This window comes from Hyperolius riggenbachi, chromosome 12 (genome assembly GCF_040937935.1).
Source record: "Hyperolius riggenbachi isolate aHypRig1 chromosome 12, aHypRig1.pri, whole genome shotgun sequence".
NCBI classification, from domain to species: Eukaryota; Metazoa; Chordata; class Amphibia; order Anura; family Hyperoliidae; genus Hyperolius; species Hyperolius riggenbachi.
Window position 1 is genome coordinate 72,761,725 of NC_090657.1, and position 17,503 is coordinate 72,779,227.

Consider the following 17,503-nt stretch of genomic DNA (forward strand, 5'->3'; position numbering starts at 1 on the left):
CGGGACAACAATACTGCATACCTATACTGGAGGCACCTACCTGGCTAACCTATACTGTGGGGACCTATAGCTGGCTACCTATACTGGGGCACCTATGCCTAGCTACCTATACTGAGGGGACTTATAGTTGGCTACCTATACTTAGTGCAACTAGACCTTGCTAACCTATACTGCAGGCCCCTATACCTGGCTCCACGTGGAGGGGGTGCACTTTTCACACCCTCGCCCTGAGTGTATTTTTGCCTAGAAACTGCCCTGGTCAGGATTACCTGATGACCTCACAATACTCAGCTGGGTATAGATAGAGGATGCTGGGAACCTCTGGTCCACGCCCTCTCAGGTGGTGCTTTTCACTGCTGTTCTAGTATGCATGCACATTGGGGAAGAGGACGGAAAGGAAAGCAGATCCTGGTCACTCTGCAGTACTGGAGGCCAGGTGCCAGATTCTGCAGAGTATACATCCTGTAAGACAGTCCTGCAGCTCTACAAATGGGAGAGGTACCGCAAAGTCATTTCTCACCACCATTTACAACTGACTGACAGAGCGTGACTGTATACGGCCCTGAAACATGGTCACACTTGATAGTAATCTGGTGTTACAATTTATAGGATGACAGGGTGGCAACAATTCTCCAGTTATTTCATGCAACAGCTATGAATTGCTGCTATGAATTATTACTCTGTGCTAGTATATGGTCCTGAAAAAAGCATCACACTTGATAGCTACATTTTCCAACAAGTATACACACTACAACTTACGCCACTCCCACATCAGCCTCTGGCCAAGTTGTGCTCCTCACTAGCAAACCTAAAAACACATCACCTCTTGGTATACATGTTGTTTACTACACCATCCCCCGAATTCCCATAGATAGTAAACTCACAAGGACAAGGCTCTCTCAACATGTTGTGTCTTGAAATGTGTTATACATTTTATTCATCATGTAACATTTGTCACTGTAATTACTTTTTCTACCAAGTCTGAATTTTGAGCCAGTGTGTTTATATTTGGTGTATATGTTACGGCCAGAACCTGAAGTTTGGCCACTTCGCGTTCTGGCTGGCCACTTCGGGTTCTGGCCGGCCAATGTGGCTGCTGCGCTGCGGCCAGTGTTAGAAATGAAATGATTCCTGAAAGATGAATGTATTTTCTGGCTGTCTCGCTGAATGTATGAAAAGTTAGTTAATGTTAATGAAATTAAGCCGGCGGCAAATGTAGCAGATGAAGCCGCTGGCTTCAGCTCTGCCTCTCTCTCCTTCCCCTGCCTCTCTCTCCTACTGGCAGCCGGGGGGGACACGCGTGTCCCCGAGAGTCGTTCGTCACACCAGGGAAGCATAGCGGGGAAGGCTGCAGACATTGCTTGTGCCAACACCCGCTCTGCAAGAACGGCAGGATTCCCTGCTGCGACAAACGACTCTCGGGGACACGCGTGTCCCCCCCCGGCTGCCAGTAGGAGAGAGAGAGAGGCAGGGGGGAGGAGAGAGAGGCAGAGAGGAAGCCGGCGGCTACATTGCTGCCGTCTTAATTTCATTAAATTAATTAACTTTTCATACATTCGGCCGCAGCGAGACGGCCAGAAAATACATTCATCTATCAGGAAACATTTCATTTCTAACACTGGCCGCAGCGCAGTGGCCACTTCGCACATTGGCCGACCAGAACCTGAAACTTCGGGTTCTGGCCGTAACATATAAATTTTTCTATATTACAGTACACCCCATATTTTTACTTACTTTGTACCGCGCACAGTAATTTATTGGTGTTTGGAGTGCTTTTGGTGGGGAGCGTTTCTGCTCTTTGCTGATAGCCGGTATTCAGCAAAGCAATGTGGTAAATCCTTGCAGTGCCTGCGGTGTGCATATGTCGCACAGGTGCACTGCGTGCAACATTTCGGTGGCAGTTAGAATGCCATTCTCATTCTCTGGAATGAGACTCGAAAAACGCAATCACTGCAACATGGAGCCACAATTGCTTGGTAAAAACGCAATCACACTCCATAGGCGATTGTGATTTTCCTTTTGCGATCCCAATGTTAAACCAGGCCTAAGGGGGACCAACTGGGTCCCAATTATTTATCAGGTGGTTGTCATGGGTTCCAGACTTTACACTTGAGGGTGTAAGAGTGGTACCCATGATGACCACCTATCCCCCTTATCCCCCTTCAAAACTGTCATCCCATATGCCTCACTCACTCCCTTCCCCCAACCTGCCCTAAGAGTCTACCTTGCCATGGTGGGCCGGCTTACAATCCTATTGGCCATAATGTGATTTACTTTTAGCCAATTGGATTAGCCAAAGTACTCTGCCAAAAAAGAATATAATAAACCATCTGAGAGGGAGATCAACTAATTAGAGCCCTTTTGTATTAGGCACGTTACAATTAAAAAATGGTATCGTGCCCATTTTGCCAATAGCAACAGCACGGCGATGAACATGTAAATTGCATTGCCTGGTTTTTGCTAGTGCAATTAATATTTACAATAATTACGATTGTCGGCCTGCATCTTTTTTGTTTTGTTTGCGCTTCTATGCTTTGTAACTTTTTGGTGAGGGTTGGTATGGCTGTGGGGAGGAGGAGGCCATACGTAGAACTTGGGGGTATATTTAAATCATTTTAAATATGCCCTGAGTTCTACACTGCAGGCTGCAACAATTTGTAATCGCCAATCAAATTCTCTTAAGAGCCAGTTCACACTTGGTGTGGTTTTGGTGGGGAGCATTTCTGCTCTTTGCTGATAGCCGGTATTCAGCAAAGCAATGTGGTAAATCCTTGCAGTGCCTGCGGTGTGCATATGTCACAAAGGTGCACTGCGTGCAACATTTTGGTGGCAGTTAGAATGCCATTCTCATTCTCTGGAATGAGACTCGAAAAACGCAATCACTGCAACATGGAGCCACAATTGCTTGGTAAAAACGCAATCACACTCCATAGGCGATTGTGATTTTCCTTTTGCGATCCCAATGTTGAACCAGGCCTAAGGGGGACCAACTGGGTCCCAATTATTTATCAGGTGGTTGTCATGGGTTCCAGACTTTACACTTGAAGGTGTAAGAGTGGTACCCATGATGACCACCTATCCCCCTTATCCCCCTTCAAAACTGCCATCCCCTATGCCTCACTCACTCCCTTCCCCCATCCTGCCCTAAGAGTCTACCTTGCCATGGTGGGCCGGCTTACAATCCTATTGGCCATAATGTGATTTACTTTTAGCCAATTGGATTAGCCAAAGTACTCTGCCAAAAAAGAATATAATAAACCATCTGAGAGGGAGATCAACTAATTAGAGCCCTTTTGTATTAGGCACGTTACAATAAAAAAATGGTATCGTGCCCATTTTGCCAATAGCAACAGCACGGCGATGAACATGTAAATTGCATTGCCTGGTTTTTGCTAGTGCAATTGGAATTTTCAATAACTACGATTGTCGGCCTGCATCTTTTTTGTTTTGTTTGCGCTTCTATGCTTTATAACTTTTTGGTGAGGGTTGGTATGGCTGTGGGAAGGAGGAGGCCATACGTAGAACTTGGGGGTATATTTAAATCATTTTAAATATGCCCCTGAGTTCTACACTGCAGGCTGCAACAATTTGTAATCACCAATAAAATTCTCTTAAGGGCCAGTTCACACTTGGTGTGCTTTTGGTGGGGAGCATTTCTGCTCTTTGCTGATAGCCGGTATTCAGCAAATAAATGTGGTAAATCCTTGCAGTGCCTGCGGTGTGCATATGTCGCAAAGGTGTACTGCGTGCAACATTTCGGTGGCAGTTAGAATGCCATTCTCATTCTCTGGAATGAGACTCAAAAAACGCAATCACTGCAACATGGAGCCACAATTGCTTGGTAAAAACTCAATCACACTCCATAGGCGATTGTGATTTGCCTTTTGAGATCCCAATGTTAAACCAGGCCTAAGGGGGATCACCTGGGTCCGAATTATTTATCAGGTGGTCGTTGTGTTTCCATACTTTACACTTGAGGGTGTAAGAGTGGTACTCATAATGACCACCTATCCCTCTTATCCCCCTTCAAAACTGCCATCCCCTATGCCTCACTCACTCCCTTCCCCCAACCTGCCCTAAGAGTCTACCTTTAAAAACACACGATTGGTTCGCACGATGGCCAGGGGCCCCGGACCTCTCTCACTGGCCGGGGCCCCAAGGCCAATGCGCGATACCTGGAGGGGAGTGTAGGTGGGCCTGGACCTCTCACACCCAGGCTCTGGACCTCTCACATCCAGAAAACCCACCAACACTGCCTCCATACTGAATGCTAAATTCGACACACACAAGCAATAGAACACAGCAATACATGCATGCAGCTACATTTAAGTCGTCAGCAGGTGCTCGTCAGCCAATCAGGATGCACTGTCATACACCCTTTACCTGCCATACCACATCTAGCAGCCATTAGCATTCAGGTGGGAGGCTTCAGTTGGACGCAAATCGCAAGATTGCGTCGCTAGCAGGACCGCCCCGTGCAGGCATCCCTCCCACAGGGGTCCCTCCCTAACCGCTCACCTGTCTGCCATGTCCTAGAGCTGAAAAAAAAAATGTTTAAAAACACACGATTGGTTCGCACGATGGCCAGGGGCCCCGGACCTCTCTCACTGGCCGGGGCCCCAAGGCCAATGCGCGATACCTGGAGGGGAGTGTAGGTGGGCCTGGACCTCTCACACCCAGGCTCTGGACCTCTCACATCCAGAAAACCCACCAACACTGCCTCCATACTGAATGCTAAATTCGACACACACAAGCAATAGAACACAGCAATACATGCATGCAGCTACATTTAAGTCGTCAGCAGGTGCTCGTCAGCCAATCAGGATGCACTGTCATACACCCTTTACCTGCCATACCACATCTAGCAGCCATTAGCATTCAGGTGGGAGGCTTCAGTTGGACGCAAATCGCAAGATTGCGTCGCTAGCAGGACCGCCCCGTGCAGGCATCCCTCCCACAGGGGTCCCTCCCTAACCGCTCACCTGTCTGCCATGTCCTAGAGCTGAAAAAAAAAAACGTTTAAAAACACACGATTGGTTCGCACGATGGCCAGGGGCCCCGGACCTCTCTCACTGGCCGGGGCCCCAAGGCCAATGCGCGATACCTGGAGGGGAGTGTAGGTGGGCCTGGACCTCTCACACCCAGGCTCTGGACCTCTCACATCCAGAAAACCCACCAACACTGCCTCCATACTGAATGCTAAATTCGACACACACAAGCAATAGAACACAGCAATACATGCATTGCAGCTACATTTAAGTCGTCAGCAGGTGCTCGTCAGCCAATCAGGATGCACTGTCATACACCCTTTACCTGCCATACCACATCTAGCAGCCATTAGCATTCAGGTGGGAGGCTTCAGTTGGACGCAAATCGCAAGATTGCGTCGCTAGCAGGACCGCCCCGTGCAGGCATCCCTCCCACAGGGGTCCCTCCCTAACCGCTCACCTGTCTGCCATGTCCTAGAGCTGAAAAAAAAACGTTTAAAAACACACGATTGGTTCGCACAATGGCCAGGGGCCCCGGACCTCTCTCACTGGCCGGGGCCCCAAGGCCAATGCGCGATACCTGGAGGGGAGTGTAGGTGGGCCTGGAGCTCTCACACCCAGGCTCTGGACCTCTCACATCCAGAAAACCCACCAACACTGCCTCCATACTGAATGCTAAATTCGACACACACAAGCAATAGAACACAGCAATACATGCATGCAGCTACATTTAAGTCGTCAGCAGGTGCTCGTCAGCCAATCAGGATGCACTGTCATACACCCTTTACCTGCCATACCACATCTAGCAGCCATTAGCATTCAGGTGGGAGGCTTCAGTTGGACGCAAATCGCAAGATTGCGTCGCTAGCAGGACCGCCCCGTGCAGGCATCCCTCCCACAGGGGTCCCTCCCTAACCGCTCACCTGTCTGCCATGTCCTAGAGCTGAAAAAAACCGTTTAAAAACACACGATTGGTTCGCACGATGGCCAGGGGCCCCGGACCTCTCTCACTGGCCGGGGCCCCAAGGCCAATGCGCGATACCTGGAGGGGAGTGTAGGTGGGCCTGGACCTCTCACACCCAGGCTCTGGACCTCTCACATCCAGAAAACCCACCAACACTGCCTCCATACTGAATGCTAAATTCGACACACACAAGCAATAGAACACAGCAATACATGCATGCAGCTACATTTAAGTCGTCAGCAGGTGCTCGTCAGCCAATCAGGATGCACTGTCATACACCCTTTACCTGCCATACCACATCTAGCAGCCATTAGCATTCAGGTGGGAGGCTTCAGTTGGACGCAAATCACAAGATTGCGTCGCTAGCAGGACCGCCCCGTGCAGGCATCCCTCCCACAGGGGTCCCTCCCTAACCGCTCACCTGTCTGCCATGTCCTAGAGCTGAAAAAAAAACGTTTAAAAACACACGATTGGTTCGCACGATGGCCAGGGGCCCCGGACCTCTCTCACTGGCCGGGGCCCCAAGGCCAATGCGCGATACCTGGAGGGGAGTGTAGGTGGGCCTGGACCTCTCACACCCAGGCTCTGGACCTCTCACATCCAGAAAACCCACCAACACTGCCTCCATACTGAATGCTAAATTTGACACACACAAGCAATAGAACACAGCAATACATGCATGCAGCTACATTTTAAGTCATCAGCAGGTGCTCGTCAGCCAATCAGGATGCACTGTCATACACCCTTTACCTGCCATACTACATTTAGCAGCCATTAGCATTCAGGTGGGAGGCTTCAGTTGGACGCAAATCGCAAGATTGCGTCGCTAGCAGGACCGCCCCGTGCAGGCATCCCTCCCACAGGGGTCCCTCCCTAACCGCTCACCTGTCTGCCATGTCCTAGAGCTGAAAAAAACCGTTTAAAAACACACGATTGGTTCGCACGATGGCCAGGGGCCCCGGACCTCTCTCACTGGCCGGGGCCCCAAGGCCAATGCGCGATACCTGGAGGGGAGTGTAGGTGGGCCTGGACCTCTCACACCCAGGCTCTGGACCTCTCACATCCAGAAAACCCACCAACACTGCCTCCATACTGAATGCTAAATTCGACACACACAAGCAATAGAACACAGCAATACATGCATGCAGCTACATTTAAGTCGTCAGCAGGTGCTCGTCAGCCAATCAGGATGCACTGTCATACACCCTTTACCTGCCATACCACATCTAGCAGCCATTAGCATTCAGGTGGGAGGCTTCAGTTGGACGCAAATCGCAAGATTGCGTCGCTAGCAGGACCGCCCCGTGCAGGCATCCCTCCCACAGGGGTCCCTCCCTAACCGCTCACCTGTCTGCCATGTCCTAGAGCTGAAAAAAAAAACGTTTAAAAACACACGATTGGTTCGCACGATGGCCAGGGGCCCCGGACCTCTCTCACTGGCCGGGGCCCCAAGGCCAATGCGCGATACCTGGAGGGGAGTGTAGGTGGGCCTGGACCTCTCACACCCAGGCTCTGGACCTCTCACATCCAGAAAACCCACCAACACTGCCTCCATACTGAATGCTAAATTCGACACACACAAGCAATAGAACACAGCAATACATGCATGCAGCTACATTTAAGTCGTCAGCAGGTGCTCGTCAGCCAATCAGGATGCACTGTCATACACCCTTTACCTGCCATACCACATCTAGCAGCCATTAGCATTCAGGTGGGAGGCTTCAGTTGGACGCAAATCGCAAGATTGCGTCGCTAGCAGGACCGCCCCGTGCAGGCATCCCTCCCACAGGGGTCCCTCCCTAACCGCTCACCTGTCTGCCATGTCCTAGAGCTGAAAAAAAAACGTTTAAAAACACACGATTGGTTCGCACGATGGCCAGGGGCCCCGGACCTCTCTCACTGGCCGGGGCCCCAAGGCCAATGCGCGATACCTGGAGGGGAGTGTAGGTGGGCCTGGACCTCTCACACCCAGGCTCTGGACCTCTCACATCCAGAAAACCCACCAACACTGCCTCCATACTGAATGCTAAATTCGACACACACAAGCAATAGAACACAGCAATACATGCATGCAGCTACATTTAAGTCGTCAGCAGGTGCTCGTCAGCCAATCAGGATGCACTGTCATACACCCTTTACCTGCCATACCACATCTAGCAGCCATTAGCATTCAGGTGGGAGGCTTCAGTTGGACGCAAATCGCAAGATTGCGTCGCTAGCAGGACCGCCCCGTGCAGGCATCCCTCCCACAGGGGTCCCTCCCTAACCGCTCACCTGTCTGCCATGTCCTAGAGCTGAAAAAAAAAAACGTTTAAAAACACACGATTGGTTCGCACGATGGCCAGGGGCCCCGGACCTCTCTCACTGGCCGGGGCCCCAAGGCCGATGCGCGATACCTGGAGGGGAGTGTAGGTGGGCCTGGACCTCTCACACCCAGGCTCTGGACCTCTCACATCCAGAAAACCCACCAACACTGCCTCCATACTGAATGCTAAATTCGACACACACAAGCAATAGAACACAGCAATACATGCATACAGCTACATTTAAGTCGTCAGCAGGTGCTCGTCAGCCAATCAGGATGCACTGTCATACACCCTTTACCTGCCATACCACATCTAGCAGCCATTAGCATTCAGGTGGGAGGCTTCAGTTGGACGCAAATCGCAAGATTGCGTCGCTAGCAGGACCGCCCCGTGCAGGCATCCCTCCCACAGGGGTCCCTCCCTAACCGCTCACCTGTCTGCCATGTCCTAGAGCTGAAAAAAAAACGTTTAAAAACACACGATTGGTTCGCACGATGGCCAGGGGCCCCGGACCTCTCTCACTGGCCGGGGCCCCAAGGCCAATGCGCGATACCTGGAGGGGAGTGTAGGTGGGCCTGGACCTCTCACACCCAGGCTCTGGACCTCTCACATCCAGAAAACCCACCAACACTGCCTCCATACTGAATGCTAAATTCGACACACACAAGCAATAGAACACAGCAATACATGCATGCAGCTACATTTAAGTCGTCAGCAGGTGCTCGTCAGCCACTCAGGATGCACTGTCATACACCCTTTACCTGCCATACCACATCTAGCAGCCATTAGCATTCAGGTGGGAGGCTTCAGTTGGACTCAAATCGCAAGATTGCGTCGCTAGCAGGACCGCCCCGTGCAGGCATCCCTCCCACAGGGGTCCCTCCCTAACCGCTCACCTGTCTGCCATGTCCTAGAGCTGAAAAAAAAAACGTTTAAAAACACACGATTGGTTCGCACAATGGCCAGGGGCCCCGGACCTCTCTCACTGGCCGGGGCCCCAAGGCCAATGCGCGATACCTGGAGGGGAGTGTAGGTGGGCCTGGACCTCTCACACCCAGGCTCTGGACCTCTCACATCCAGAAAACCCACCAACACTGCCTCCATACTGAATGCTAAATTCGACACACACAAGCAATAGAACACAGCAATACATGCATGCAGCTACATTTAAGTCGTCAGCAGGTGCTCGTCAGCCAATCAGGATGCACTGTCATACACCCTTTACCTGCCATACCACATCTAGCAGCCATTAGCATTCAGGTGGGAGGCTTCAGTTGGACGCAAATCGCAAGATTGCGTCGCTAGCAGGACCGCCCCGTGCAGGCATCCCTCCCACAGGGGTCCCTCCCTAACCGCTCACCTGTCTGCCATGTCCTAGAGCTGAAAAAAAAACGTTTAAAAACACACGATTGGTTCGCACGATGGCCAGGGGCCCCGGACCTCTCTCACTGGCCGGGGCCCCAAGGCCAATGCGCGATACCTGGAGGGGAGTGTAGGTGGGCCTGGACCTCTCACACCCAGGCTCTGGACCTCTCACATCCAGAAAACCCACCAACACTGCCTCCATACTGAATGCTAAATTCGACACACACAAGCAATAGAACACAGCAATACATGCATGCAGCTACATTTAAGTCGTCAGCAGGTGCTCGTCAGCCACTCAGGATGCACTGTCATACACCCTTTACCTGCCATACCACATCTAGCAGCCATTAGCATTCAGGTGGGAGGCTTCAGTTGGACTCAAATCGCAAGATTGCGTCGCTAGCAGGACCGCCCCGTGCAGGCATCCCTCCCACAGGGGTCCCTCCCTAACCGCTCACCTGTCTGCCATGTCCTAGAGCTGAAAAAAAAAACATTTAAAAACACACGATTGGTTCGCACAATGGCCAGGGGCCCCGGACCTCTCTCACTGGCCGGGGCCCCAAGGCCAATGCGCGATACCTGGAGGGGAGTGTAGGTGGGCCTGGACCTCTCACACCCAGGCTCTGGACCTCTCACATCCAGAAAACCCACCAACACTGCCTCCATACTGAATGCTAAATTCGACACACACAAGCAATAGAACACAGCAATACATGCATGCAGCTACATTTAAGTCGTCAGCAGGTGCTCGTCAGCCAATCAGGATGCACTGTCATACACCCTTTACCTGCCATACCACATCTAGCAGCCATTAGCATTCAGGTGGGAGGCTTCAGTTGGACGCAAATCGCAAGATTGCGTCGCTAGCAGGACCGCCCCGTGCAGGCATCCCTCCCACAGGGGTCCCTCCCTAACCGCTCACCTGTCTGCCATGTCCTAGAGCTGAAAAAAAAACGTTTAAAAACACACGATTGGTTCGCACGATGGCCAGGGGCCCCGGACCTCTCTCACTGGCCGGGGCCCCAAGGCCAATGCGCGATACCTGGAGGGGAGTGTAGGTGGGCCTGGACCTCTCACACCCAGGCTCTGGACCTCTCACATCCAGAAAACCCACCAACACTGCCTCCATACTGAATGCTAAATTCGACACACACAAGCAAAAGAACACAGCAATACATGCATGCAGCTACATTTAAGTCGTCAGCAGGTGCTCGTCAGCCAATCAGGATGCACTGTCATACACCCTTTACCTGCCATACCACATCTAGCAGCCATTAGCATTCAGGTGGGAGGCTTCAGTTGGACGCAAATCGCAAGATTGCGTCACTAGCAGGACCGCCCCGTGCAGGCATCCCTCCCACAGGGGTCCCTCCCTAACCGCTCACCTGTCTGCCATGTCCTAGAGCTGAAAAAAAAACGTTTAAAAACACACGATTGGTTCGCACGATGGCCAGGGGCCCCGGACCTCTCTCACTGGCCGGGGCCCCAAGGCCAATGCGCGATACCTGGAGGGGAGTGTAGGTGGGCCTGGACCTCTCACACCCAGGCTCTGGACCTCTCACATCCAGAAAACCCACCAACACTGCCTCCATACTGAATGCTAAATTTGACACACACAAGCAATAGAACACAGCAATACATGCATGCAGCTACATTTAAGTCGTCAGCAGGTGCTCGTCAGCCAATCAGGATGCACTGTCATACACCCTTTACCTGCCATACCACATTTAGCAGCCATTAGCATTCAGGTGGGAGGCTTCAGTTGGACGCAAATCGCAAGATTGCGTCGCTAGCAGGACCGCCCCGTGCAGGCATCCCTCCCACAGGGGTCCCTCCCTAACCGCTCACCTGTCTGCCATGTCCTAGAGCTGAAAAAAAAACGTTTAAAAACACACGATTGGTTCGCACGATGGCCAGGGGCCCCGGACCTCTCTCACTGGCCGGGGCCCCAAGGCCAATGCGCGATACCTGGAGGGGAGTGTAGGTGGGCCTGGACCTCTCACACCCAGGCTCTGGACCTCTCACATCCAGAAAACCCACCAACACTGCCTCCATACTGAATGCTAAATTCGACACACACAAGCAATAGAACACAGCAATACATGCATGCAGCTACATTTAAGTCGTCAGCAGGTGCTCGTCAGCCAATCAGGATGCACTGTCATACACCCTTTACCTGCCATACCACATCTAGCAGCCATTAGCATTCAGGTGGGAGGCTTCAGTTGGACGCAAATCGCAAGATTGCGTCACTAGCAGGACCGCCCCGTGCAGGCATCCCTCCCACAGGGGTCCCTCCCTAACCGCTCACCTGTCTGCCATGTCCTAGAGCTGAAAAAAAAACGTTTAAAAACACACGATTGGTTCGCACGATGGCCAGGGGCCCCGGACCTCTCTCACTGGCCGGGGCCCCAAGGCCAATGCGCGATACCTGGAGGGGAGTGTAGGTGGGCCTGGACCTCTCACACCCAGGCTCTGGACCTCTCACATCCAGAAAACCCACCAACACTGCCTCCATACTGAATGCTAAATTTGACACACACAAGCAATAGAACACAGCAATACATGCATGCAGCTACATTTAAGTCGTCAGCAGGTGCTCGTCAGCCAATCAGGATGCACTGTCATACACCCTTTACCTGCCATACCACATTTAGCAGCCATTAGCATTCAGGTGGGAGGCTTCAGTTGGACGCAAATCGCAAGATTGCGTCGCTAGCAGGACCGCCCCGTGCAGGCATCCCTCCCACAGGGGTCCCTCCCTAACCGCTCACCTGTCTGCCATGTCCTAGAGCTGAAAAAAAAACGTTTAAAAACACACGATTGGTTCGCACGATGGCCAGGGGCCCCGGACCTCTCTCACTGGCCGGGGCCCCAAGGCCAATGCGCGATACCTGGAGGGGAGTGTAGGTGGGCCTGGACCTCTCACACCCAGGCTCTGGACCTCTCACATCCAGAAAACCCACCAACACTGCCTCCATACTGAATGCTAAATTCGACACACACAAGCAATAGAACACAGCAATACATGCATACAGCTACATTTAAGTCGTCAGCAGGTGCTCGTCAGCCAATCAGGATGCACTGTCATACACCCTTTACCTGCCATACCACATCTAGCAGCCATTAGCATTCAGGTGGGAGGCTTCAGTTGGACGCAAATCGCAAGATTGCGTCGCTAGCAGGACCGCCCCGTGCAGGCATCCCTCCCACAGGGGCCCCTCCCTAACCGCTCACCTGTCTGCCATGTCCTAGAGCTGAAAAAAAAACGTTTAAAAACACACGATTGGTTCGCACGATGGCCAGGGGCCCCGGACCTCTCTCACTGGCCGGGGCCCCAAGGCCAATGCGCGATACCTGGAGGGGAGTGTAGGTGGGCCTGGACCTCTCACACCCAGGCTCTGGACCTCTCACATCCAGAAAACCCACCAACACTGCCTCCATACTGAATGCTAAATTCGACACACACAAGCAATAGAACACAGCAATACATGCATGCAGCTACATTTAAGTCGTCAGCAGGTGCTCGTCAGCCAATCAGGATGCACTGTCATACACCCTTTACCTGCCATACCACATCTAGCAGCCATTAGCATTCAGGTGGGAGGCTTCAGTTGGACGCAAATCGCAAGATTGCGTCGCTAGCAGGACCGCCCCGTGCAGGCATCCCTCCCACAGGGGTCCCTCCCTAACCGCTCACCTGTCTGCCATGTCCTAGAGCTGAAAAAAAAACGTTTAAAAACACACGATTGGTTCGCACGATGGCCAGGGGCCCCGGACCTCTCTCACTGGCCGGGGCCCCAAGGCCAATGCGCGATACCTGGAGGGGAGTGTAGGTGGGCCTGGACCTCTCACACCCAGGCTCTGGAACTCTCACATCCAGAAAACCCACCAACACTGCCTCCATACTGAATGCTAAATTCGACACACACAAGCAATAGAACACAGCAATACATGCATGCAGCTACATTTAAGTCGTCAGCAGGTGCTCGTCAGCCAATCAGGATGCACTGTCATACACCCTTTACCTGCCATACCACATCTAGCAGCCATTAGCATTCAGGTGGGAGGCTTCAGTTGGACGCAAATCGCAAGATTGCGTCGCTAGCAGGACCGCCCCGTGCAGGCATCCCTCCCACAGGGGTCCCTCCCTAACCGCTCACCTGTCTGCCATGTCCTAGAGCTGAAAAAAAAACGTTTAAAAACACACGATTGGTTCGCACGATGGCCAGGGGCCCCGGACCTCTCTCACTGGCCGGGGCCCCTGGCCAATGCGCGATACCTGGAGGGGAGTGTAGGTGGGCCTGGACCTCTCACACCCAGGCTCTGGACCTCTCACATCCAGAAAACCCACCAACACTGCCTCCATACTGAATGCTAAATTCGACACACACAAGCAATAGAACACAGCAATACATGCATGCAGCTACATTTAAGTCGTCAGCAGGTGCTCGTCAGCCACTCAGGATGCACTGTCATACACCCTTTACCTGCCATACCACATCTAGCAGCCATTAGCATTCAGGTGGGAGGCTTCAGTTGGACGCAAATCGCAAGATTGCGTCGCTAGCAGGACCGCCCCGTGCAGGCATCCCTCCCACAGGGGTCCCTCCCTAACCGCTCACCTGTCTGCCATGTCCTAGAGCTGAAAAAAAAACGTTTAAAAACACACGATTGGTTCGCACAATGGCCAGGGGCCCCGGACCTCTCTCACTGGCCGGGGCCCCAAGGCCAATGCGCGATACCTGGAGGGGAGTGTAGGTGGGCCTGGACCTCTCACACCCAGGCTCTGGACCTCTCACATCCAGAAAACCCACCAACACTGCCTCCATACTGAATGCTAAATTCGACACACACAAGCAATAGAACACAGCAATACATGCATGCAGCTACATTTAAGTCGTCAGCAGGTGCTCGTCAGCCACTCAGGATGCACTGTCATACACCCTTTACCTGCCATACCACATCTAGCAGCCATTAGCATTCAGGTGGGAGGCTTCAGTTGGACGCAAATCGCAAGATTGCGTCGCTAGCAGGACCTCCCCGTGCAGGCATCCCTCCCACAGGGGTCCCTCCCTAACCGCTCACCTGTCTGCCATGTCCTAGAGCTGAAAAAAAAACGTTTAAAAACACACGATTGGTTCGCACGATGGCCAGGGGCCCCGGACCTCTCTCACTGGCCGGGGCCCCAAGGCCAATGCGCGATACCTGGAGGGGAGTGTAGGTGGGCCTGGACCTCTCACACCCAGGCTCTGGACCTCTCACATCCAGAAAACCCACCAACACTGCCTCCATACTGAATGCTAAATTCGACACACACAAGCAATAGAACACAGCAATACATGCATGCAGCTACATTTAAGTCGTCAGCAGGTGCTCGTCAGCCACTCAGGATGCACTGTCATACACCCTTTACCTGCCATACCACATCTAGCAGCCATTAGCATTCAGGTGGGAGGCTTCAGTTGGACGCAAATCGCAAGATTGCGTCGCTAGCAGGACCGCCCCGTGCAGGCATCCCTCCCACAGGGGTCCCTCCCTAACCGCTCACCTGTCTGCCATGTCCTAGAGCTGAAAAAAAACCGTTTAAAAACACACGATTGGTTCGCACGGTGGCCAGGGGCCCCGGACCTCTCTCACTGGCCGGGGCCCCAAGGCCAATGCGCGATACCTGGAGGGGAGTGTAGGTGGGCCTGGACCTCTCACACCCAGGCTCTGGACCTCTCACATCCAGAAAACCCACCAACACTGCCTCCATACTGAATGCTAAATTCGACACACACAAGCAATAGAACACAGCAATACATGCATACAGCTACATTTAAGTCGTCAGCAGGTGCTCGTCAGCCAATCAGGATGCACTGTCATACACCCTTTACCTGCCATACCACATCTAGCAGCCATTAGCATTCAGGTGGGAGGCTTCAGTTGGACGCAAATCGCAAGATTGCGTCGCTAGCAGGACCGCCCCGTGCAGGCATCCCTCCCACAGGGGTCCCTCCCTAACCGCTCACCTGTCTGCCATGTCCTAGAGCTGAAAAAAAAACGTTTAAAAACACACGATTGGTTCGCACGATGGCCAGGGGCCCCGGACCTCTCTCACTGGCCGGGGCCCCAAGGCCAATGCGCGATACCTGGAGGGGAGTGTAGGTGGGCCTGGACCTCTCACACCCAGGCTCTGGAACTCTCACATCCAGAAAACCCACCAACACTGCCTCCATACTGAATGCTAAATTCGACACACACAAGCAATAGAACACAGCAATACATGCATGCAGCTACATTTAAGTCGTCAGCAGGTGCTCGTCAGCCAATCAGGATGCACTGTCATACACCCTTTACCTGCCATACCACATCTAGCAGCCATTAGCATTCAGGTGGGAGGCTTCAGTTGGACGCAAATCGCAAGATTGCGTCGCTAGCAGGACCGCCCCGTGCAGGCATCCCTCCCACAGGGGTCCCTCCCTAACCGCTCACCTGTCTGCCATGTCCTAGAGCTGAAAAAAAACCGTTTAAAAACACACGATTGGTTCGCACGATGGCCAGGGGCCCCGGACCTCTCTCACTGGCCGGGGCCCCAAGGCCAATGCGCGATACCTGGAGGGGAGCTTAGGTGGGCCTGGACCTCTCACACCCAGGCTCTGGACCTCTCACATCCAGAAAACCCACCAACACTGCCTCCATACTGAATGCTAAATTCGACACACACAAGCAATAGAACACAGCAATACATGCATGCAGCTACATTTAAGTCGTCAGCAGGTGCTCGTCAGCCACTCAGGATGCACTGTCATACACCCTTTACCTGCCATACCACATCTAGCAGCCATTAGCATTCAGGTGGGAGGCTTCAGTTGGACGCAAATCGCAAGATTGCGTCGCTAGCAGGACCGCCCCGTGCAGGCATCCCTCCCACAGGGGTCCCTCCCTAACCGCTCACCTGTCTGCCATGTCCTAGAGCTGAAAAAAAAACGTTTAAAAACACACGATTGGTTCGCACAATGGCCAGGGGCCCCGGACCTCTGTCACTGGCCGGGGCCCCAAGGCCAATGCGCGATACCTGGAGGGGAGTGTAGGTGGGCCTGGACCTCTCACACCCAGGCTCTGGACCTCTCACATCCAGAAAACCCACCAACACTGCCTCCATACTGAATGCTAAATTCGACACACACAAGCAATAGAACACAGCAATACATGCATGCAGCTACATTTAAGTCGTCAGCAGGTGCTCGTCAGCCAATCAGGATGCACTGTCATACACCCTTTACCTGCCATACCACATCTAGCAGCCATTAGCATTCAGGTGGGAGGCTTCAGTTGGACGCAAATCGCAAGATTGCGTAACTAGCAGGACCGCCCCGTGCAGGCATCCCTCCCACAGGGGTCCCTCCCTAACCGCTCACCTGTCTGCCATGTCCTAGAGCTGAAAAAAAAAACGTTTAAAAACACACGATTGGTTCGCACGATGGCCAGGGGCCCCGGACCTCTCTCACTGGCCGGGGCCCCAAGGCCAATGCGCGATACCTGGAGGGGAGTGTAGGTGGGCCTGGACCTCTCACACCCAGGCTCTGGACCTCTCACATCCAGAAAACCCACCAACACTGCCTCCATACTGAATGCTAAATTTGACACACACAAGCAATAGAACACAGCAATACATGCATGCAGCTACATTTAAGTCGTCAGCAGGTGCTCGTCAGCCAATCAGGATGCACTGTCATACACCCTTTACCTGCCATACCACATTTAGCAGCCATTAGCATTCAGGTGGGAGGCTTCAGTTGGACGCAAATCGCAAGATTGCGTCGCTAGCAGGACCGCCCCGTGCAGGCATCCCTCCCACAGGGGTCCCTCCCTAACCGCTCACCTGTCTGCCATGT

At 52.9% G+C, this 17,503-nt stretch overlaps 1 long non-coding RNA gene across 1 annotated transcript in view; it reads left to right on the forward strand.

The window, feature by feature from the left end:
- The window catches only part of LOC137541508 (uncharacterized), a 198,080-nt gene that overhangs the window by 13,960 nt on the left and 166,617 nt on the right, over positions 1 to 17,503 (forward strand). The window lies entirely within an intron of this gene.